Below are 6,514 nucleotides of genomic sequence, written 5' to 3'. Positions count from 1 at the left end.
CATCCTGAGCACAGGTCTGTATCAGCTCACCTAGGCTTTGCTAGGGCCTGCACTGAGTAGTTACGATCTGCACAGAAAGAACGTACGGCACAGAAAGAAACAAGTTGCAATACTAACAGTTACTAAAATAGTCTGACTTCAGAGCCCAGGATCCAAGTCACTGAGTTACAGTTAGATGTGTAGCCATAGATGCACGCTCAAACACAGTCAACTAAACCACTGTGGGCTGGTGTTACACATTCTCTTCACAGTTATCTCTCATGTGACCATCATCTTTGACATCACTCCATATCACTTTCTAGATAAAACCGTCAAGCTCTTGCTGGGTGAGATGAAGTGGTACCTGCCTGTAGTCGGATATGCAGAAGGTGGAGGTGGGAAGACCAGGAGTTCTTGGGTTAGCCTTAGCTACATAGCAAGTCTGAGGTGGGTCTGGGCTACATGAGACCCTTTCTCAGTACTTCTTCTCCATCCCACCCACTGAAAAACAAAAACAAACAAACAAACAACAACAACAACAAAAAAAAAAAAAAACCAACCCCAAACTCTTGTCTGAGAAACATTTGTGGATACAGGTGACTTACAGGAATGACAACCCACTCACCTGGTGACCAAGCCACCCCCAGACTTTTAGAAAATGATAGTAATCCTCAGAGGATGCGTGGACAATGGATGACATCAGCCTTAGGGTATTGCTCAGCTTTAAGCCCATGGGTCATTGGCTGAGGGTGTCCACCTATCATCTCTCCTGATACACAATTTCTATTTCCAGAGCCTAGTATGGCTTCCCTGGCTCAGACTAGGTGTTCAAGAACATTCACTGAGCGAGCACATAAAGGGAGTGCTTGTTGGATGCTTCAGGGCGGGGCCTCTAGGAGTGAAACTCATCCTGAGTGCTCTGTGGAGATGCTGTGGAACCTTGAGGATGACACAGTTGACCTGGATTCATAAGCGTTCATTCTCAGTGACGTCATGCTGACGTCCATATAGGATTTCCACACAGCTGCTCTCACTCTGCCACAGAGAGGGAGATCCCACACCTTGCATACCAACAGCTAGTTAGTTAGTTAGTTAGTTAGTTAGTTAGTTTGTTTGTTTTTTGAGACAGGGTTTCTCCTTGTAGTTTTGGTGCCTGTCCTGGATCTCGCTGTATAGACCAGGCTGGCCTTGAACTCACAGAGATCTGCCTGGCTCTGCCTTCCGAGTGCTGGGATTAAAAGCGTGCAATACTGCCTCCCCAAAGTTTTTTTTTTTTTTTTTTTTGTCTGTTTTTTTGTTTTTGTTTTTGTTGTTGTTGTTGTGTTTTGTTTTGTTTTGTTTTTCGTATTGGCTCCTGCAAAGGCATTCTAGAGTGGTGATTATTAATTTAGGATCTGAAGTCAGACTGCCTTCGTTCAAATCTTGGCTTTGCCATTCACTAACTCTGTGGCCTTAGGCATGTTGTTTAACCTCACAGTGGCTTCATTTGTCCACCAGTAAAATGGGTATAATTTCCCAGCAAAGGCAAGCCGTGAGGTTTCTCTGAAATGATGGGTATAGAACATTCAAAAGAACAGTTAGCATGCCAGCAGATATCCTTACTGTAAAGAGCCAAGTTGCTCTCTTTCTTTCTTTCTTTCTTTCCTTCTTTCTTTCTTTCTTTCTTTCTTTCTTTCTTTCTTTCTTTCTTTCTTTCTTTCCTTCTTTCCTTCTCTCTTTCTTTCTTTCTTCTTTTTTTTTTCTGAGACAGGGTCTCTCTATATAGCCTTGGCTATCCTGGAAAGGACCGGATAGCAAGGCGTGGTAGTTTACACCTTTAATCCCAGCACTCCAGAAGCAGAGGCAAACAGATTTTGTGAGCTGGAGCCAGCCTGGTCTACATAGCAAATTCTGGGCCAGCTGAGTCTACCTAGTAAGACCCTGTCTTTAAAAAAAAAAAAATCAGTTTCTGCACCTCCCTGTTCCGGAGACAGCTGCATCTTTTCATGCAGGGCCAGCTCATTCCTGAGACATGATGGTGAATGTCAGGGTGAGTAGATTCAGCCAAATTGGACACCTGGTTGGTTACCAGGGCTGCCTTCCAGTCTGGCAAAGTGGACATTGTTGCCATCCATGACCCCTTCATTGACCTCAACTACATGGTCTCCATGTTCCAGTATGACTCTAGCCATGGCATGTTCAACAGCACAGTCAAGGCTGAGAACGGGAAGCTCGTCATCAACAGGAAGGCCATCACCATCTTCCAGGAGCGAGATCCCGCCAACATCAAGTGGGCTGAGGCTGGTGCCCAGTATGTTGTGGAGTCTGCTGGTGTCTTCACCACCATGGAGAAGGTTGGGGCCCACTGGAAGGGTGGGGCCGAAAGGGTCATCATCTCCGCCCCTTCTGCTGACGCCCCCATGTTTGTGATGGGTGTCAACCATGAGAAGTACAACAATTCACTCAAGATTGTCAGCAATGCTTCCTGTACCACCAACTGCTTAGTCCCCTGGCCAAGGTCATCCATGACAACTTTGGCATTGTGGGAGGACTCATGACCACAGTCCATGCCATCACTGCCTCCCAGAAGACTGTGTGGATGGCCCCTCTGGGAAGCTGTGGCATGATGGCCGTGGGGATGCCCAGAACATCATCCCTGTATCCACCAGTGCCGCCAAGGCTGTGGGCAAGGTCATCGGGCAGCTCACGGGCATGGCTTTCGGTGTTCCTACCCCCAGTGTGTCCGTTGTAGATCTGCCTGGAGAAAGTTTCCAAGTATGATGACATCAAGAAGGTGGTGAAGCAGGCATCGGCCCACTCAAGGGCATCCTGAGCTACACCGAGGACCAGGTTGTCCCCTGAGACTTCAACAGTGACCCCCACTCTTCCACCTTCGATGCTGGGGCTGGCATTGCTCTCAATGACAACTTTGTGAAGCTCATTTCCTGGTACGACAATTAATTTGGCTACAGCAACAGGGTGGTGGACCTCATGGTCTACATGGCCTCCAGGGAGTAAGAAGCCCACCCTGGACCACCCACCCCAGCAAGGACAGAGAGAGACCCGTGGCTGCTGAGCAGTTTCTGTCCCAATGCAGCCCCTGACACTGAGCATCACCCCCAGTTCCATCCCAGACCCCCAGAGTAACAGGAAGGGCTTGGGGAGCCCTACTCTCTTGAATACAATCAATAAAGTTCACTGCATTCCCCCCAAAAAAGATCAGATTACCCATTGTGGGAGTACATACCTTAAAAATCCCAGAACTCAGAGGAGTTCAAAGCCAGTGTTGGATACATAGCAAGTTCAAAGCCAGCAACTTGAGACCCTGCCCCCCTCCCATCCTGGAAAACAAAATAAACACATAAATCTAAAAAAAAAAAAAATTAATGAAATGACAACATAAGATCCTGTACTGGCTTTTGCCTGCCGCGTCCTACAAAGCCAGTATACTGCGGAGGTTTTGAAATAGCACACAGGTCGAGCACAGAATGTGTTGTTTTAACTTGCTCTCATCCCCGGACAGTGTTCCAATTCATTATTAGTTTCTTGGCAGTTGAAGTGCATGCCTTTCTGGGCGATGGTAACACTGCCTAACACACATAATCCTTTAATACCCTCCCGCTGTGTGTCCCCAGTCCTCTCTCCGCCTTGTGGTCCTCGTCATCTGAGGGATCCTCTCTCTTTCCCCTAAGCGGCCCGGCGTCATCTCATTCAAGCAGAGCTATCCCAGCCACTGCAGCTGTGGCGGCGTCATGGACTAGGGTAACAGGCCTCTTCCGTCTTCTCTCCCGAAGGCTCTCGATCACACGGGCTGTTCTCTTCCCCTCGCTGTCAAGGCAAGACGGCTGTCAAGATTCATATGCCTAAAAAGGAACTGTTTACATTTTTGAAAATTGCCCCCAAATGCCAATTATATGGCTCCCCTTCTCATAGCCAGTGTCCTCCTAGGAACTGTCACTATGACTCCATTATCTGAGTGCAAGAGCAAAGGATTCAGGATAATATTTATGTGCACGCGTGTGTGTGCACGCGCATGCGCGCACACACACAAATCAGTGAAAAGCCATCCCAAAATTATTTCCAGGACGGTATCAGAGGTGAAATTAAATGGCCTCCATTAAATAGTGCATTTAAACCTGATTTGTAGTTGGGGGCTTCCTCTGGTCTTTTCTCAAAAAAAAAAAAAATTTTTTTAATCAGAAGTACTTGTCAGCTGCCCCTAGAATTGCTGAGATCCCGGACCCCTAGCATGGTGCAATTGGGTCAAGCATTGGGTGCTCCACACTTTCTTCTGTGCCTCAGCCCCTGAGGCCAACCTCACTAGGGTGTGACCTGGCCAGAGACGGCAGCCAATGAGTGGAGATATGATGTTCTCACCACCCTCACCTACCTGGCTTAAACCCAGAACCTCACTCATGCTAGGCAGGTTCTGCCACTGAGTTTCATCCCTTACCTACCCCTACCCACCCACACACCTTGACTTTTTATTTTGAGACAGTCTTGCTGAGCCACTCAGGTAGGCCTTAAGTTTGCAATCCTCCTGCTCCAGCTCCCTGAGTGATGCCTAAGATCACAGACAGGTATCACCAGGTTCCACTGGCTGTAAGTTCTGATGGTCACGGTAGAGTCACGGCTGGTTTGGCAGACTGAAGTATGGCGTGGCGGGGGCAGGGCGTGCGTGTGTGTGTGTGTGTGTGTGTGTGTGTGTGTGTGTGTGTCTGCGTCTGGCATTCTCTGGGAAGGACACTATGGTCCATGTGCAAGCTGTATACTCTACCTCCATAAATGGGTGGGCGTGGGGTACAGCAAAGGCAGGTACTGGCTGGTGTATCTTACACCGTCTCACTCAGCATCTCACCGGTGTGATACAGCAATGGGCCAGATCTGTGGGGTCCTTCTGTTTAGGTTTTGCAGGCAGATAACTCAGGGCGACGACTACTCCTATTCTTAGTCAGATGCCTCAGGACCTGGCCTTTCCTCTTCAGCCGCACTGACATTGCCCACAAGCTCCACCTCCAACCCCTCCCACCCCTCCAACCCCTGTGACATGGAGGAAGCCATAGTGCTGAAATGTGGCTTCTGCCCCAATGCTGTCATTCACTCCACAGATACTTGCTGGGCAGCCTGAGTGGTGGGCCACGGACATGGTCCCTGTCTTTAGATGCCCATGGTCTAGGTGGGCTCAGAGCGGTTAAGGTGAACAGATATGCCAGGGGAGAGACCCCCTGATCAAAACAACTTGAGTCACTGTCTGGAGGGAAAAAAAATAAGAATTTTCCAGGAAAAAAAAAAAAAAAGATAACTCACACCTTGATCCTAATATCTGGGAGGCTGAGTCAGAGAATGACAAGTTTGAGGCTAGCCTAGGCTACATATTGCACAAACACAACTAACAACAACAGGAAGAACATTCCAGATAGATGGAACAGTCCATAAAAACACACAGAAGACAAGAGAGCTGAGAACATTCAGCTTTCGGTGGCGAGGAGAGGCATGGGGAAAGGCGGTAATTCCACAGGGAAGAGTTGGGAAGGTGGCTATACAGAGCCAGAGCCAGGCATGGTGCGTGCCTGCTTTAATCCCAGCACTCAGGAGGCAAAGGCAGGTAGAGTTCTGTGAGTTTGAAACCAGCCTTGTCTACATAGCATTTCCAGGCCAGCCAGGAATACATAGAGTGAGATCTTGTCTCAAACAAACAAAACAAAAAATAATAACAAAAAACAAAACCCAAAACTTAAACCAGAGACTTAGGCTGCAAGCCTCAGAAGGTCACATCTGACTGTCAATCAATATACTCAGGCCTTCTCATGAGAGAGAAATGGAATATTAAGGAGACCACCGCAGTGGAACAACTAGACCTATGTTTTAGAAATGATATTCTGACCCAGTGATCAAGAAGATGAGGCAGAGACAGGGTGGGAGGGAGGGAGGGAGGGAGGGAGGGAGGGAGACACACACACACACACACACACACACACACACACACACACACACACACACACAGACCGAGACTGACAAACGGCCAGGGGGCCGAGGTAGATCCAAAGGCATCAAGTAGACCACCAAGGAGCCAGGATGGTCAGCTGCTGCCTCCCAGCCTGGAAGAAGCGGGGGAGGTGGGGGAGGCACGGACGGACACAGGTGTCAAAATCCCATCCAATTCCATTATTAATAAGCTGCACCATGATTCATCTGTACCTTCCCCATCCTGGCTTCATTTCCCCATCCGGCCCCGGCGTTTCTCTTGTTTCTCCTTCCTCCTTCTCCTCGCGGCTCCCTTCACTAGAATTCTCTAAGGGCCCCCGTCTCCTTTCTGCCCTCTGTAGCGAACTGCCAGGTTCCCCTGCCTTTCTTTGTGGAAAGTTCCAGGTTTTTCATTCCAAACACCCTCAGAAGTGTTTTTGGCCAGCGGGAGTGGGGGATCAGCTCTTTTCAAAAGGCAGCTGAGAAACAGTGCACCCACCAGTCAAGTTTCAACTTATGGGAAGGAACCCTATGGCCACCACCACTGCAGATGACGGGAACCAGATCAACTGCAGGAGCCCTGGCAGGGCCT

General features: G+C 48.8%; 1 pseudogene; it reads left to right on the top strand.

Moving 5' to 3' along the window:
* Positions 1–1,993: 1,993 nt before the first annotated feature.
* On the top strand, positions 1,994–3,012 carry LOC114698981 (annotated as a pseudogene).
* Positions 3,013–6,514: the final 3,502 nt, after the last annotated feature.

Source organism: Peromyscus leucopus, chromosome 14, assembly GCF_004664715.2.
Source record: "Peromyscus leucopus breed LL Stock chromosome 14, UCI_PerLeu_2.1, whole genome shotgun sequence".
Classification (NCBI taxonomy): Eukaryota; Metazoa; Chordata; class Mammalia; order Rodentia; family Cricetidae; genus Peromyscus; species Peromyscus leucopus.
The sequence above is the reverse complement of the archived record's forward strand: the minus strand, read 5'-3'. Positions and strand labels throughout refer to the sequence as shown.